Source organism: Monodon monoceros, unplaced genomic scaffold, assembly GCF_005190385.1.
Source record: "Monodon monoceros isolate NGI ecotype Baffin Bay Population unplaced genomic scaffold, NGI_Narwhal_1 Super_Scaffold_3, whole genome shotgun sequence".
Lineage (NCBI taxonomy): Eukaryota > Metazoa > Chordata > Mammalia > Artiodactyla > Monodontidae > Monodon > Monodon monoceros.
This window is the reverse complement of record NW_021703780.1, coordinates 81,795,894-81,814,703: the sequence shown is the minus strand read 5'-3', so window position 1 is coordinate 81,814,703 and position 18,810 is coordinate 81,795,894. Positions and strand designations below refer to the sequence as shown.

General features: G+C 39.0%; 1 protein-coding gene across 4 annotated transcripts in view; it reads left to right on the top strand.

Annotated features, from left to right (window-relative positions):
• FRMD4B (FERM domain containing 4B) overlaps positions 1 to 18,810 on the top strand; it is a 336,083-nt gene that overhangs the window by 103,035 nt on the left and 214,238 nt on the right. The window lies entirely within an intron of this gene.

The window sequence follows — 18,810 nt, the reverse complement described above, 5'->3', positions numbered from 1 at the left end:
GTACTGATGTCTAATGTGCAAAAAGTATGAATTGTGCACAAATAGAATGTACAACAGTTAAAGACAGCGTTCTCCCAGTCTTCTCAAAATGCTGCCTCTAGGGACTTCCTTGGTGGTCCAGTGGTAGAGAATCCATCCTGCAATGCAGGGGATGCGGGTACAATCCCTGGTCAGGGAACTAAGATCCCACATGCTGCGGGGCAACTAAGCCCTCGTGCCACAACTACTGAGCTCATGCGCCTCAACTAGCGCCCGCGTGCCGCAAACTACAGAGCCCACGTGCCACAACTAGAGAAGAGAAAGCCCGCACGCCACAACTAGAGAGAAGCCTGTGCACCACAAAAGAGCCCGCACACCGCAACGATAGATCCTGCATAGCTCAACGAAGATCCCACGTGCCTCAACTAAGACCTAACGCAGCCAAAAATAAATAAAATAAATAATAAATAAATCTTAAAAAAAAATGCTGCCTCTAGTGAAATTAATGATAGGATTGCAATTTCTGCACGCTGGCCCCTGGTGGCGAGGACTACAGTGTAGTGGTCCAGGACATGGACTCTACCACTTACCTCTTGTGTGACTGCAGTGGAAATGATGAATCTTCCTTTGCCTCAGTTTCCTGGATTAGAGAAGGATGAGTAGATGAAACGAGTTAATGCATGCAAGGCACTTGGGCAAAGGCCAAGCGTATAAAGAGTGCTGAATAATTGTTAACTGATTTTTTTTCATTGAGTGAAGTGTACTTCGGGGATGGACATTTCAGTTGTTTGTTTTTTGGGCAGTAGAGACGTGGAAAAGCCCAAAACATGTCAGGGAAGTGAAGGGTGATAATTCTAACCCTGCGCGTGTGCGCACTTTCCGAGAGACTATCATCGGGACTGCCGGGCACCAGGCAGAGATGTAAGAAAGTTAGAGGGGAGCTCAGGGCATTTCTCAGATTCTTACTGATTTATGTACTTTGAGAAGTATTAGTGAATATAGACTTAAATGATGTAGTATCTTCTTAAGTCACAAATCAGGCTGTTTGCTGTAATCTGTAAGGCTTGGTGTCTGTAAGGCTTGGCGTGACCTGGCTGTGGCCATTCTCCCAGCCTCACCCCCTTAGTTCCTTATGCTCACTCTTACCTCCTTCCTGACCCTCTAAATCACACCAACTCTTCTGTACTTGGAGCGTTTGCACACACTCAATGCAGCCTGGGTGCTTTCTCTTTTGGCACCTAACTCCTGGCCTTTTCCTTTAATCTCAGACTGGATTTTCTCTGGCTTCTCTACTCAGAAGGACCCCTTTGTGATGTTATCTTCCAAAAATATCATCCCTAGTGACATTCTCGTCAACAGTGACTATGAGTGCTGTATTGTCCATATCCTTGCAACAAGGTGTATTCAAATTTTTTTCATCCGTGCCAGTCCGACAGGTGATGAGCTTGGTTATTTAAAGTTGGTATAAGGGAGGATGTGAAGGTATGCAGTGAGGGCCGAGGTTAATCATTCATTAACTCATCTTTGGAGGCTGTTTCCTTGTAGCACAGCATTGTAAATCAACTATACTTCAATTAAAAAAAAAAAGAAAAACTTGTTTCCTTTATAGCACTCATGATTATTGGGAGTTATTTTCTTTATTTGGCTGTTCAGTTATTTTTCACCTGCCCTTTTTACTGGTAAGTAAAAAAGTACGTAAATTCTGTGAGGCCCAAGATGGTGTTTGCCTTTTCACAGTGATATTCTGGGATCCTGGTTCAGCAACTGCAATGTACAAAGTGCTCGAAAAACATTTGGTGAGTGAAAGAATGAATGAGAAAGACAGGCTTCCTGCCCTCAGGAGCACAGGTCTTGTAAATGAAATAGATGATTGCTCTACAGTGTTAGAGGTTCAGAAATAGAGTGAGGAGGGAATCAGTGGGTCTCACAAAAAATTAGACTCATGTAGGCAGGAGCGATATTCTGAGTATTAACAACCAGTCAGCACAAATAAAGATCAAGTTGAGCTGGCATCGGCAATGGTGCTGGGCAGGGTTTTTAACCCTTCAGCTGCTGGATTGGGGGAAGGTGGGTTGCGATTCACGGGTGGAGCTCAGGACAGTGATCTATTGCCAACCACTGTGGAGGAGTTTTCAGTATTTTAGCATTCAGTGCAGCTGCATGTGTGTATTTCTACTGAAATCAGCCCTGATTATAGAAACAAGCAGAACCCCTTCTGGTCCTGGAATTCTGTTCTCTGCTTTGGTCTAGAGGACTCTGACACCCTCAAACTTCACCCCTGAGCACCCTCTGCTCTCATGGCACACCTGTACATCCTTCCTTATACCAACTTTAAATTAGCAAACTCATCACCTGTCAGACTGGCAAGGATGAAAGAAATTCCAAGTAATTCTTGTGGGAAAGATATGGACAAAAAAGCTCTCATGGTCTCTGTTGATAAGAATGTCAATAGGGGTGACATTTCTGGAAGCTAACTTGGCAGTATCTATCAAAATGTTAAATGCACATTCCTGTTGACCAGCTAATAGCACTTTTAGGAGTTCATCTTCCAGGAAACCTGGTAGAAATGCAAAATGATGTACTAGTATGTTCACTCTAGCACTGTTTTACTGGCCGAAATATGACAGCAGTTTCTACATCTGTTGTTAGAAGAGTAGTAAATAAATGACGGTACTTCCATCTACTAGAATAATGTGGCTTTTAAAAATTTAGGATAGATAGCTGAAATGTATTAAGTAAAAGGGAAAAAAGCTGCCAGAATTGTGTATACCATGATCATGTTTGTTAACAGCAAATGAACACAGCCCAAGTGTCCCTCAGCAGATGAATGGATGAGAAAAATTTGGTATGCAATGGAATATTATTCAGCCATTAAAAGGAATAAAGTTCTGATACAGGCTGCAACGTGGATAAACCCTGAAAACATTATGCTGGGTGACACAAAGGGACAAATATTGTATGATTCCACTTATATGAAACATCGAGAATGGGGAAATTTGTAGAGACAGGAAGTAGATTAGACATTACCTGGAGCTGGGGTGAGGGAAGATGGGGGGTTGATGGTTAATGGGTACTGTTTGGAGTGATGAAAAAGTTTTGGAAATAGATGGTGGTGATTGTTGTACAACAGTGTGAATGTAATTAATACCACTAAATTGTACAGTTCAAAATGATTGAGGGACTTCCCTGGCGGTCCAGTGGTTAGGACTCTACGCTTCCACTGCAGGGGGCATGGGTTCAATCCCTGGTCAGGGAAGTATGACCCTGCCTGCCACGCAGCATGGCCAAAAAAAATTAAAAAGAAAAATAATCTGCATGTTCTGATGATTCTGGAACGATAGTATTAAAAAAAAATGGAAGTGGCAGGTTTTATGTCATATATGTTTTACCACAATTTAAAAAACTTTAAAGAAAAAGCAAACGAACAGTCAAAAAATAAAAGAAAAACACATGCATGCATGCCCACGCACACTGTATAATCTGGAACGATGTGTTTGTATTGTTAATGGTGGTTATGTCTAACAGAGGGAATTAGGGAAGAACAGAAGAAAATATTGTCCTATATACTTGCGTATTTTTGGCACTTTTCACAGTGCACATATATTTTATAATTTTTTAATTGAAGGTTTTTCTTTAAAGTTGACCTGTGGTAAAATCTTGGAGTTGGTACAATTTTCTAGCTTGTACAACCAAAACAATCCTGCAAGTCTGTTTGCATTTGAATTTGCTTGTGCCTAACATCCCTGTGCAATGTTTAACCTAGAGTGAGAATTTAATTATAGTTTAAAACACTGAGTGGTTTTCCATTTCTAGGTTAAATTATTTCTTGTCGAAAAACAGGCTCTCAATATAGAAGGCATTTGGTCTTCTGACTCCCTCAGTGAGGACCAACTCTTCTATCTAGTAATTTACTGTAAAGCAGGTTGCTTCTATTTGTAGTTTTACATCCCTTTCTTTGGCATTTAAGGCATGTTGGCTGTTAAAAAAAATGAGCCTCAATCTCAGAACACCGAAAAGTTTTTGCATAATAAGAGATTTTCTAAAACCCTAATAAATTGTTGCAGAAAATACCACTTTAATGGGTCATCCATTATATAAAAGGTTTAAACCCTATAATGAGATCATAAATTTGTGCAAGTAAAGAGAAAATATGGAAGGATGCACTCACCAGGCTACTCGTGTTGGTAACCTCAAGGAGATTATCTGATGGATGGCATCAGATGAAAGATTATTTATTTTTCTTTATACACTTGTGTCTTGTTAAATTGTTACAATTAGGACCTTTTCTTAATTGCTTTATTAAGCTATAACTGACGTATAATAAACTGCACATATTTAAAGTGTAAAATTTGAGATCAAATATATTTAAGACAGGATCCTCGGAGAACTGTGTGTCTTGCTTGGTATTGAATGTTTAGCACCACTTAGGCAATAAAATAAAGCAGCAGCTCAGAGCTGAGAAACCCCCAAAATAAAAAATTAAGTGTACAATTTGATGTTTTGACCTATGCATATACCCATGAAAGCGTCACTATTATCAAGATAATGAAAACTTCTGTCATTCCACAAGGTTTCTTTATGCCCCTTTGTAATCCTACCTACCTACCCTACCCAGCCCCTGTCTTGCCCCAGGCAACCACTGATCTTGTTTTTATCACTGTACAATAGTTTGCATATCCTACAAACCCATATAAATGAAATCATACAGTATATATCTTTTTGTCTGGCCTCTTTCACTCAGCATAATTATTTTGAGATTCATCCATGCTATAATGTGTATGGATATTTCATTCCTTTTTATTGTTGAGTTGTATTCCATTATGTAAATAACCCCCCGTTTGTTTATTCACCATTGACAGACATTTGAGTTGTTTCCAGATTTCCACTATTATGAATAATGCTACAGTGAACATTCATGTACAAGTCTTCATATGGACATATGCTTTCATTTCTCTTGGGTAAATACCTAAGAGTGGAATGCCTGGATCATATGGTAGGTGTATGTTTAACTTTTTAACAAATTTTCCAAAGTGGTTATACCATTTTATATCCCTGTCTGCACTGAATGAGAGTTTAGTTGCTCCACATCCTTGTCAGTACTTGGTATGATCAATCGTTTTCCATTTTATCCATTCTAATAAGTATGTAAGTAGTAACTCATCGTGGTGTCAACTTGCCTTTCCTTAATGGCAAATGATGTTGACTATCTTTTCATGCTCTTACTTGCCATCTGTATATCTTCAGTAGTTGTGGCACGTGGGCTCAGTAGTTGCGGCTCATGGGCTTTAGAGCGCAGGCTCAGTAGTTGTGGCGCATGGGCTTAGTTGCTCCGCGGCATGTGGGATCTTCCCAGCCCAGGGCTCGAACCTGTGTCCCCTGCATTGGCAGGTGGATTCTTAACCACTGTGCCACCAGGGAAGTCCCAAAAGCAGAAATTTTAAGTGTGTTTGATTTGATTTGATGAATTATTATAGTGAGGGACATTTAAAGATATTTGTCAGCCCTAGGAATTTTTTTTTTTTTTTTTTTTGCGGTACGTGGGCCTCTCAGTGTTGTGGCCTCTTCCGTTGCGGAGCAACAGGCTCTGGACGCGCAGGCTCAGCAGCCATGGCTCACGGGCCCAGCCGCTCTGCGGCATGTGGGATCTTCCCGGACCGGGGCACGAACCCGTGTCCCCTGCATCGGCAGGCGGACTCTCGACCACTGCGCCACCAGGGAAGCCCAGCCCTAGGAATTTGTAACTTTAGATACCTACCCCACATGATAATAAGCATATTAAAATGCACAGGGACTTCCCTGGTGGTCCAGTGGTTGAGACTTCACCTTCCAATGCAGGGGGTGCGGGTTCGATCCCTGGTTGGGGAGCTAAGATCCCACATGCCTCACGGCCAAAAAACCAAAGCATAAAACAGAAGCAATACTGTAATAAATTCAATAAAGACTTTAAAAATGGTCCACATCAAAAAAAAACTTTAAAAAAAATAAAATAAAATGCACAGATATCCCACATTAAAAATAATTTCTTACTCTATATGTTGTATAAAAACCCTATAATTTTGCTTTTGAAACTGTTTATTACAATCAACTCATTTACTATTGGCTATAATTTTCCAGGATTCATCATGCATTTTAGTACATCCATACCAAATAAAAAAATCAAACCTAAAAATTATTTTTAAAAATAATGCAATTTGTGAATATGATGATTTATCAACTAATGAAGTGGACAACACATTAACTTGTACAGATACTAACTTAAATATTTATTACTTTAGATTGTGTAGTTTTCTTTTCATATTTAAAAGTCAGTAAGTTTGTTTCCTTGTTTTTTACGTCCAGAATACTTTTTCTAGGTCCCTGGAAAATGTGTAGTCTCTAGACTTTGTAAAAAATAGTCTTGTTAAAATACATTTGAAGAAAAATAGAATAATAAATTTAAAAAGAGGTAAAAATAATTTAAACATTTTCACAATCATGAATAGACAGTCATTAGGTGTAAGTAACAGGATTTGAAACAGGTACTTGGAGACTGACTGTCATTTAGAACACTAAACATTGAGGAATTTGATGTATTTCTTCTGGTACCTGAATTTCCTGCTGAAGTTTGATTAAAACAAACAAAGAGACTCTCTTTAGGCTCTGACGTCTCACAAAATGATGGCTTTTATTTTTTTTAATTTTCTTATTTTTAAAATTTACTTTTTGTTTTAAAATTAATGCCTGATTTTTGTAAAAATATGCAAAGAGTAAAAGTATTTTGTGATGTTGAAAATTAAAAACTCTCACCATCCACACCTCAAACTTAACTGTTAAATATTTTTTATAATTAAAATGAATAGACACCAGACATATGTACTTTTTTCCTCTTCAAAGCAAGAAATAACTTTTTTTAACATCTTTATTGGAGTATAATTGCTTTACAATGGTATGTTAGTTTCTGCTTTATAACGAAATGAATCAGTTATACATATACATATGTTCCCATAGCTCTTCCCTCTTGGGTCTCCCTCCCTCCCACCCTCCCTATCCCACCCCTCTAGGTGGTCACAAACCACCGAGCTGATCTCCCTGTGCTATGCGGCTGCTTCCCACTAGCTATCTATTTTACGTTTGGTAGTGCATATATGTCCATGCCACTCTCTCACTTTGTCACAGCTTACCCTTCCCCCTCCCCATATCCTCAAGTACATTCTCTAGTAGGTCTGTGTCTTTATTCCCATCTTACCCCTAGGTTCTTCATGACCTTTTTTTTTCTTCTTAGATTCCATATATATGTGTTAGCATACGGTATTCGTTTTTCTCTTTCTGACTTACTTCACTCTGTATGACAGACTCTAGGTCCATCCACCTCACTACAGATATCTCAATTTCGTTTCTTTCTATGGTTGAGTAATATTCCATTGTATATATGTGCCACATCTTCTTTATCCATTCATCCGATGATGGACACTTAGGTTGCTTCCATGTCCTGGCTGTGTAAATAGAGCTGCAATGAACATTTTGGTACATGACTCTTTTTGAATTATGGTTTTCTCAGGGTATATGCCCAGTAGTGGGATTGCTGGGTCGTGTGGTAGTTCTGTATTTAGTTTTTTAAGGAACCTCTATACTGTTCTCCATAGTGGCTGTATCAATTTAAATTCCCACCAACAGTGCAAGAGTGTTCCCCTTTCTCCACATCCTCTCCAGCATTTATTGTTTGTAGGTTTTTTGATGATGGCCATTCTGACTGGTGTGAGATGATATCTCATTGTAGTTTTGATTTGCATTTCTCTAATGATTAATAATGTTGAGCATTCTTTCATGTGTTTGTTGGCAATCTGTATATCTTCTTTGGAGAAATGTCTATTTAGGTGTTCTGCCCATTTTTGGATTGAGTTGTTTGGTTCTTTGTTATTGAGCTGCATGAGCTGCTTGTAAATCTTGGAGATTAATCCTTTGTCAGTTGCTTCATTTGCAAATATTTTCTCCCATTCTGAGGGTTGTCTTTTGGTCTTGTTTATGGTTTCTTTTGCTGTGCAAAAGCTTTTAAGTTTCATTAGGCCCCATTTGTTTATTTTTGTTTTTATTTCCATTTCTCTGGGAGGTGGGTCAAAAAGGATCTTGCTGTGATTTATGTCATCGAGTGTTCTGCCTATGTTTTCCTCTAAGAGTTTGATAGTGTCTGGCCTTACATTTAGGTCTTTAATCCATTTTGAGTTTATTTTTGTGTATCGTGTTAGGGAGTGTTCTAATTTAATACGTTTACATGTACCTGTCCAGTTTTCCCAGCACCAGTTATTGAAGAGGCTGTCTTTTCTCCACTCTATATTCTTGCCTCCTTTATCAAAGATAAGGTGACCGTATGTGCGTGGGTTTATCTCTGGGCTTTCTATCCTGTTCCATTGATCTATATTTCTGTTTTTGTGCCAATACCATACTGTCTTGATTACTGTAGCTTTGTAGTATAGTCTGAAGTCAGGGAGCCTGATTCCTCCAGCTCCATTTTTCGTTCTCAAGATTGCTTTGGCTATTTGGGGTCTTTTGTGTTTCCATATAAATTGTGAAATTTTTTGTTCTAGTTCTGTGAAATATGCCATTGGTAGTTTGATAGGGATTGCATTGAATCTGTAGATTGCTTTGGGTAGTAGAGTCATTTTCACAATGTTGATCCTTCTCAAACTCTTCCAAAATATAGCAGAGGGAGGAACACTCCCAAACTCATTTTACAAGGCACCATCACCCTGATACCAAAACCAGACAAAGATGTCACAAAGAAAGAAAACTACAGGCCAATATCACTGATGAACATAGATGCAAAAATCCTCAACAAAATACTAGCAAACAGAATCCAACAGCACATTAAAAGGATCATACACCATGATCAAGTGGGGTTTGTTCCAGGAATGCAAGGATTCTTCAGTATACGCAAATCAATCAATGTGATACACCATATTAACAAATTGAAGGAGAAAAACCATACGATCATCTCAATAGATGCAGAGAAAGCTATTGACAAAATTCAACACCCATTTATGATAAAAACCCTGCAGAAAGTAGGCATAGAGGGAACTTTCCTCAACATAATAAAGGCCATATATGACAAACGCACAGCCAACATTGTCCTCAATGGTGAAAAACTAAAACCATTTCCACTAAGATCAGGAACAAGACAAGGTTGCCCACTCTCACCACTATTATTCAACATAGTTTTGGAATTTTTAGCCACAACAATCAGAGAAGAAAAAGAAATAAAAGGAATCCAAATCGGAAAAGAAGAAGTAAAGCTGTCACTGTTTGCAGATGACATGATACTCTACATAGAGAATCCTAAAGATGCTACCAGAAAACTACTAGAGCTAATCAATGAATTTGGTAAAGTAGCAGGATACAAAATTAATGCACAGAAATCTCTGGCATTCCTATACACTAATGATGAAAAATCTGAAAGTGAAATCAAGAAAACACTTCCATTTACCATTGCAACAAAAAGAATAAAATATCTAGGAATAAACCTACCTAAGGAGACGAAAGACCTGTATGCAGAAAATTATAAGACACTGATGAAAGCAATTAAAGATGATACAAATAGATGGAGAGATATACCATGTTCTTGGATTGGAAGAAATAACCTCAAAGTCATCAAAGGTGCATATGTATATAGGAAAATCTAAATGTCAGATGAGTGCTAGTGGTTGAAATATGTGCTCTTCCTATGGAAGTCTGCTTGAAAATCATTTAAAAATGTTAAACGCTCAACATCACCAATCATTAAGGAAATGCAAATCAAAACCACAATGAGGTACCAGTTAACATCAAGTAGGATGGCTATAATATATGTATATATAAAAAAGAGTTGGTGAAGCTATGGAGAAATTGGAATCCTGTGGGAATGTTAAATGATGCAGCCATTGTGGAAAACAGTACAGAGGTTCTTTAAAATGGAATATTGTTCAGCCGTAAAAAGGAAGGAAATTCTGACACATGGCACAATATGGATGAACCATGAAGACATTATGCTAAATGAAGTAAGGCAGACACAATAGGACAAATATTGTAGGATTCCATTTTTATGCAGTACCTAGTCAAATTCTTACAAAGCAGAAGGGTGATTGCTAGAGGAGGGACGGGGAAGTAGGGAGTTACTGTTTAGTGGATACAGAGTGTCATTTTGGGATGATGAAAAAGTTCTGGAGATGGATTGTCGTGATGATTGCCCAACAGTATAAATGTACTTAATGCTACAGAACTGTACACTTAAAAAATGGTAGGTTTTTTCTGATGTATAGTTTACTGCAATTTTAAAAAATGTTAAGAAGAGGAAAATTTCCAAGTGTTTTCAAATTTTAAAAGTTAATAGCTTAAACTACATGTTAGTGATAGTTCGCCAACATTTCTTAATGGTCTCATGACCTAAAACAAAAGTACAATATTTTTAAAGGGAAAAAAATACTGTTTTCCATTTAAATCATGCTTCATACTCCTGACTTTAGTGGTGCAAATTCAGAAGCAAGAAATTACTGGCCAACTACTAGGCACTCTTTTAAGATTTTATGTTTGTTAACTCATTTAATCCTCAACAGAACTAGGAGATACTGTTATTTCCATTTCACAGATGAAGACTATAAGAACAGAGAGGTTATGAAAGATTCCCAAAGTTACACCGCTAGTGAGAGGTACAGCTGGCTGTCAAACACTAGAAATGTGGCTTCAGAGCCCACAGCACTCTGAGCCACTCTGTTTTCCCACCTCCCAACTACGAAGAGCTTTATTATCAGGAGAGCTGTCTATACACTGTGTGATCATTTCTAGGATTTCTTCTGGGTAGTTATACCTGAAAAGCTTGAGTGTATTGATATGCTATGAGCTTTTCTTCTGTAGAAGACTGTGACCTGATACCTGTAAATGATTTGTCTCCAGCTGGAAATTAACATTTGCCCAGCTTTTTATTAATGCCAATCGTGAAGGAGACCCAGGAGAATGCTATAAAAATGAAAGTTTTCTAGGTTTTATCAAGGAAAGGCTCTGGAAAGGAAATCTTTATATTGGAAGAGGAAGACATGACCTCATGTTCTTTCCTTCGCGCTAAGATTGATGTCTCCGAAAATGTTACGTTAATTAAAAAAAGAAAAAAAAAGACTTCATGTCTATGTTCAAATAATGCTGAATTAAAAGGAGTTAGAATTTCTTGAGTGCTGGACTTCTTAGGGATTTAACATGCTAATAAATACTGTGAATTGCCAGAAAGAGATATAATATGTATAATACATTAAATAATATATGAATATTTATTATATAATTTAAAAATTGTTTCCCACAGTTATTTTACCGCAGAGTACTTCCCCTGTGGAAGGACATGCTTCCAGGAACACTTTTGGGAATAATGTTCTAGGGATTTTCCAAATCTACCACCAGGGGGCAGTTCTCCCCCCTCTTATATTCTGATTTAAACATTGACCAAAGCTTTATTTTCCCTCAGCACACCTGAGACAGGCTGACATTTCCAAGTAGACTTTGCTAAAAACTTTCAAGGGATGAAGGAAAGAAATAAAAAAAAGTAAGAAGTCTTATAGTCGTATTTCCCAAATCCATGAGGCTGAGCTAAAGAAATAGCGTATCTGCCAAGTTCTCCTGGGCCAGTATGGAATACGAGTTCTCAGCCATATTGCTTGCCTTTTTCCCTCCTGTTTCTCAGCCAAGTGGCCTTTCTATCATCTTGGCTCCCAAGAGCATCTGTGGCCTTATGTTATCACAGCTGAGGATAAATCCCACAGACCTTTGTGTCTTCACAGCTCAAATTCTTTTCTGATTTAAATTTCTCAGGTCTGCCCTGTGATCTTTCTTCTCAGTCCTGGTTGGAAGCTCTGAGGTACCTCTGTGGTGATGAATAGACATGGCCGTCCCATGAGTGGTCTAATCCTGATTAAATTCGCAGCAAATGTGCCTCTCAGGTCTCATGCCAGGGCAGACATTATTAATCATCTCAGCATGCTTTCTCTGTAGAACTCAGTCTCACAATCCTTCCTGACCCTGGGCTCCAGACAGGTATTACCAATAGAGTGCTGTTAATGTAATTGGGAAAATTCTCTCATCCAAACCTAGGATATAAATGCCACCCATCTCTGGAACTTTCTGTAGTGACTCTCAGATGAATGTAATCTCCCTAATTCTGTATGCAAACACACACACACACGTTTTAAAAACTCTATTTTAGATCCACAAAAATCAAAGTCTCCACTCCAGCCCCATCACATCCTTGTCCGTACCTTATCTGTAGCACACTGTATAGGTGCTGCACTTAATTGGAAGAGGAGGGTTGTTACATCCAGCACATGCCAGAGGCTTCAGACTGAGCCCATTCTGTTGTTTAACTTCTGATTGTAATTGATATCATGTGACCTATGTCCCATTTTAATTAACATGTCCTTGGAGTTGCCTTTGTATGAGCTGCTCAGGAAACACCCTGTGCTGTGTCAAACTTTAGCAAAAGCCTAACCTATTAATATTTTGGTAAGCTTTGAAACTATCTTCTGACAGGTGTTTTTTTTTAATGCTGAGAATTTATTTTAATAAACATAATATTTATACTGATTATGTCATTATATTTAATTTATATTTATATAAACATAATATTTAATAAAGAGAGCAGTAGGAGGTCATCATTAAGGGGTAACCTTTGGAGTTAGACGGGGTTCAGTTCTCTGCTCCGCCACTTACTTGCTTTGGAGCCTTTGATTAACTACTACTTAACCCCTTATGAGAAATAAAGATAGTAACAACACCTATCTTGTTATGGTTTATTTATAAAATAAATGTTACTGTGCTTCTGCTTTGTACCAAGTATTAAACATCTTTGGGAGGACTGAATGGAATCGGGCAATTAATTCATCTAGCCCTGAAATGATCTTACATTAATTCATGTGTTGTAAACCAATAATTTGGCTTTTGACAATTGAAGAGAAACTTTGTATCTCATTCGTTTAATATTTATTTATTCATTTAGGCTGCGTTGGGTCTTAGTTGCAGCACGTGGGATCTTCCTTGCGGCTCGTGGTCTCTTTGTTGCTGCGCGCGGGCTTCTCTCTACCTGTGGCGTGTGGGTTTTTTCTCTTCCTGGTTGTGGTGTGTGGGCTCTAGTTTGCGACACGCGGGGCTCTCTCCTTGAGGCGGTTGAGCTCAGTAGTTGTGGTGCGCGGGCTTAGTTGCCCCGTGGCATGTGGGATCTTAGTTCCCTGACCAGTGATCGAACCTGCACCCCCTGCACTGGAAGGTGGATTCTTTACCACTGGACCACCAGGGAAGTCCCCGTTTAATATTTATTTTTGATTGTCAGTCAAGACAAGGATTTCTTCTTATATTTATTGGCCATTTGTATTTCTTATGAAAATTTCCTGTTCCCATCCTTCTTTTTGTATTGATTTGTTGATTACATTAATAAATTAAGAAATAATTGATTCGAAGGTGACACACCGAGGTATAAGCCGTGTGTCCTAATAACACAGTCCCGATCACAAAAAGATTGCAAATAATCGGAGAATGTGAACTCTCAGCTTCTGCCTAATCTTTATAGTTGGTGCCTCGGGGTGTCCCTTTTTCTTGGAGACAGTCTTGAGCCCACAGATGGCTGTTTCCCCTTTCTGATTAGGTTTGCGTGGTCTCTGTGAGTCATGGGCCAGTTGCATGGGGCGGGAGAGCAGCATCTTTGCCGTCCCGGCGGAGTCCCAGAGAGGAGGCAGGTGGGGCTGTGCGACCACCGACCTCAACGGAAGGCAGCGGCAACATTTGCCTGCAAAGGTGCACAGCTCCACGCCCGCCATCAGTTTTAAGGAAAGGAGATGCACGATTTCTCCGCCAGTCTGGGTTGGTGATTGCATCTTATTCATTTCTATATCTTCCTCTCTGGGCCAACGTTAGTTGGGATGATGGTAGAATAAATGATAAGTGACTCCGTTTGCCCCAAGTATGGTTTCTCTTAGCACCACACTCTAGGAAAGGGGACCCCTTCCATAAACTGAATTCTTTCTCAGAGGAAAAAATAATGTTCAAAAAAGAAATTTAAATTAAATTATTTTTAAATACACTTATTAAAACTGTGATATAATAACAGAGGTGCTTATAATGCAATAAATAACAAGATCTAGTGTACCGTAATTTCAAAGGAATCAGGAGTGTAAACAGTATTTTGTGATATAGACAAAGACTAATGTGATGTAAGAGTATCTGTGATTTCTCTTGGAGACCAAGTGATGTTACTGCTAATATTTCTGTAGGTTGTTACTTATATTCGCAACTGAAGGAATGCTAAATTTTAACTAGAAGTTAGTGATAATTTTTAAATATGTAATTTTTATACTAATTCAGGTTCTATCCTTAAATTCTGTGCCAGGATCCGCTGGGGATCATGGACCCCTGACTAAAATCCCTTGGTTTCTGGGCTGGGGTAGGGGAAGGGGTGATTACAGAGGAGCCTGGGGGCATTTTTTGAGGTAGTTAGAGCTATTCAATCTTGATTGTGATGGTGCTTAAATGACTGTATATGTCTGTCAAAAATGGAGAATTTTATGGTATGTAAATTAGAGAGAGAAAAAGAAAAGAAAGGAAGAAGGGAGGAAGAGAAAGAGATGGAGAGAGAGAGAAAGATGTGTATTGCTGCTAATAAAAGCAGACACTAAAAATCCCTTTGTATTGGAGCTGGGTTTCTTCCACAGTTATCCAGTGCTTTCTGGAATGAAACTCCCTGAGTTCAGATCCTGGCTCTGCCAATTATTTGCTGTGTGACCCAGGGCAAGTTACATGACATCTCTGTGTCTAAGTTTCATCATCTATAAAATGAAGGTGATAATGACTGTGCCTACCTCGTAAGATTTTTTGAGGATTTAGTGGATTAATATTGAGTGCTTAGAATAGTGCCTGGCATATAGTAAGCGCTATGTTGTCATCTAATATTTAGAAATGCTTTGGTGAGCGGCGAGGGTCACTATGAAGAGCTCAGTCAATGCCAGTGATTACATCAGTAATCACAGAAAGGTTGTATGTGGTCAAGGGAAGTCAGTCACTAACAAAAAAAGTATGTGTATATGTGTCCTTAAGACATATCAACCTGCTTGTTGATATTCTCCTAAAAGTATTTGAAATATCTTTTTTTTTTTTACTCTGCCTGAACCTCAGTTCTCAGATGTATCAGCTTCCAACATCCTCTTCCGTTTTCAAATAACTTCCCCTGCTGGACCACCTCATGTGATATATTTCCAAACGGCAAAGCCAGTGCATTTTATGCAACATTTGCAAATGAAAATCATACCCAAGGACATATAATAAAGGTGACAAGCCTCCTGTAAAACCCTGGTTGACTTACACAAGGAACACTTAGGTTTGGGTTATTAACTATGATTGATATTTAGTACCATTTGTAGGGAGTCTACAAAACTGTTGAACATTTACAGTGTGGCACAATGTACACCAGCCAAGTTTCCAACAGAGTCCTGCTGAGATTTTAGGCCTGAGGTGTTTCATTAGTTGGAGCACAGTTTGTGCACTTGCAAATTGCCTACAAGTAAAGAATTTATTGAAAAAATAACTTTCTATGCCATTTACCAGGCAAGAGCCCATTTATCTGGAGAATCAGAAAACAGGGAATCATGGAAACCTAAAGTCATGAAATAACCCCAAAATGTCATTTAAAATAGTTTCAACCTTCCTCAGTCAACCTTAAATCCAATTTATAAGGCAGAGGAGGGAACCTATAGGATATCACAGCAACTCCTTTTTAGTGTCACTAAAAATATATATATACATAGTCAGTTCTGTTATTTGCAGGAGTTATGTCCTATAAAGTCGCCATGGACACTGAATTAGTGAATTCTGAACCATCACTTCTAGGGGAAATACAGGGTTCCTGTGAATCTTTACTCACAATATTGTCATCAATCAATCAATACATAACCTTGTTTTATGTGTGTTTCTGTTTAACGACAGTTTACTACATAGTGTGGATCCATTAACATTGAACTCACGGCCAACAGCACTGTAACTCATGCCTGAACGGAACTTTCCAACACGCAGATTTTCTCCGTAAGGCACATCACAGCCTTCTTACGCTTAGGCACACTAACCAGCGTTTCCCCACTATGCTCGGGGGACATATTAAACAGCAAAGTTTAAAGACCTACAAAGACCTCTACGAAGTCTATGAACAGGACACTTGGTTTAGGGTATGAGAGCTGAAACAAGAAGGCAGAGTTGCCTTATTTGATCTTAGCTACAGTCTTGCTTAAGGGGTAACTCAAATTTTTTGCCCCTCTGCCCATGTCTGAGAACGATTGCAAATGCACCACAAGTATTGATTTGGGGGTCCCAAGTGAATCTTAGCAAGTAGACAAATTTGCACATATGGAATCTGTGAATAATGAGGGTTGACTCTATAAATAAGGTGGTCTCACAAAAAAGGGCCTGTGTGGTCCAGCCCTCCCTTCCTGAACAGCATTAGCAAAGCACAGAACTTACATTGGATAAATGCCCAGTGAATCGTATGCCAGAGCTCAGCCCTCCCTGGCTCGGAGCCCACCAGTCTCTCCATCAGAGAGTTTGCAGGACTTAGGAGTCAGCAAACCCCAGTCTGTGGGCCAAATCCCGCACGCTGCCTGTTTTGCTACGGTCCCAAGCTAAGAAAGGATTTTTTCACTTTTGAATGGATAGGGGGAAAGAAAGCAAACAAAGACTATTTCATGACACTTGAAAATTATATAGAATTTAAGTGTTGGTGTCCATAGGTAACGTGTTATTGGAACACAGCCATGCCCATTGGTTGACATAGTGTCAATCACTGCTTTCATGTAATGAGGCTGAGATGAGTAGTTGCCACAGAAACTGTATAGCCTACAAAGCTGAAAATATTTACTAGCTGGTTCTTTATAGGAAAGTTAGATGATCCGTGATATAAAACATTGCTGATTGTCACCCTGGACAGTTGTGCACAGACAATTAAAAGCTTTATATGACAGTGAAACTTCTCTAGCAGGGAAGGGTAAGTTTTAGGCAGCATAAAGTAGGGCTTTTCTTTTCCCCACTCCTACCTCCCTTTCGAAAATACAAGTTTAGATTTCAAATCCCTATAAATAACTCAAGAATTTATTCTGCATGTTGAAGCAGATAAGAAAGTATCAGGCTGTTTCTATGAACAAATCTGTTGAACCCAATTTAAATGCAACTAAAGGGAACTCAGCAGGGTGAATAAAACATGATGACATGAACATTTTTGTGTTGAAGTTAGGCAGTGAAATTCCAGTAGCTTTGTTTCCTACCAATGAAGAAAGTAAAGTTCATTTCCGTTTGTTTTTATTTGGAGTTTTAATAGCTGAAAGTTATCTTAGAGGTCATTTAGATCAAGGCTGTCCAAGAGAATTTTCTGTCGAGTTGGGCATGTTCTCTGTGTTATGCAATATGGTAGCCAATAATATTTACAAGTGGCTCTTATGCATTTGAAATATTTACAAGTGGCTCCTATGGGTCTTGGGCATTTGAAATGTGGCTAGTGCGACTGAGGAACTGAATTTTTAAGTTTCTTCAATTTTAATGATTTTTTAAATTGAAGTATAGTTAATTTACAATGTCGTGTTAGTTTCAGGTGTACAGCAAAGCGATTCAGTTATACACATATATGTATATATATACATGTATATGTACACTTTTTCAGATTCTTTTCCCTTATAGGTTATTACAAAATATTGAGTATAGTTCCCTGTGCTATACGGTAGGTCCTTGTTGGTTATCTATTTTATATATAGTAGTGTGTATATGTTAATTCCAAACTCCTAATTTATTCCTCCCCTCCCTTTCCCCTTTGGTAACCATGAGTTTGCTTTCTTTGTCTGTGGGTCTATTTCTGTTTTGTATAGAAGTTCATGTGTATCATTTTTTTAAGATTCCACATATAAGTGATATCATACGATATTTGTGTTTCTCTGTGTGGCTTACTCCACTTAGTATGATAATCTCTAATGGATTTGCATCCATGTTGCTGCAAATGGCATTATGTCATTCTTTTTTATCGCTGAGTAGTATTCCATTGTATATATGTACCACATCTCCTTTATCCGTTCATCTGTTGATGGACACTTAGGTAGCTTCCATGTCTTGGCTATTGTAAATAGTGCTGCTATGAACATTGAGGTGCATGTATCTTTTCGAATTAGAGTTTTCTCTGGATATATGCCCAGGAGTGGAATTTCAGGATTATATGGTAACTCTATTTTTAGTTTTTTAAGGAGCCTCCATGCTATTCTCCATAGTGGCTGCACCAATTTACATTCCTATCAAGTGTGGCAGAGTTCCTCTGACTTCTTGTGGAAAATTGGAGCATCTGGGAACACTGGGGATGCTCTTTCTTAGCAAGACATGTGGTCTCTAGTCCCCACTGCTCGCTGTCGGCTTCCGCTCAGCCTGCCGCATCGTTTTCGTTACCTTGCTTCGTCTCTGTTGGCATTTGAATATGCAATCCCTAACTAATTCCACCCCACAGTTTTCATATGGGGAACTAAAGCCCAGAGACAATGAGTACCTTACTCAAAGTCGTCCAGTAATTAATGCTTGGCCTCACACCAGAATCCCCTGGCCATGCTCTCTCTACTCCAGGGCCTGATTGAAATCTTTGGGTGTGTATGGGCGGTGGCGGGTACTCCTGGGTGGTACCTGGGTGTGTCTGAGCTGCACTCACAAGCCTCCTCCTCCCCTGCTTCCAGGCCATGTGTAGGTTGGACATTGGGTGAGTGAGGTCTCTGCTTCCTCCCCTCTGGGCTGAGTCACTGGGAGCCACAATGGGCAGTGAGGGCGTGGGAGGGAGAGGGGCCTGAACTT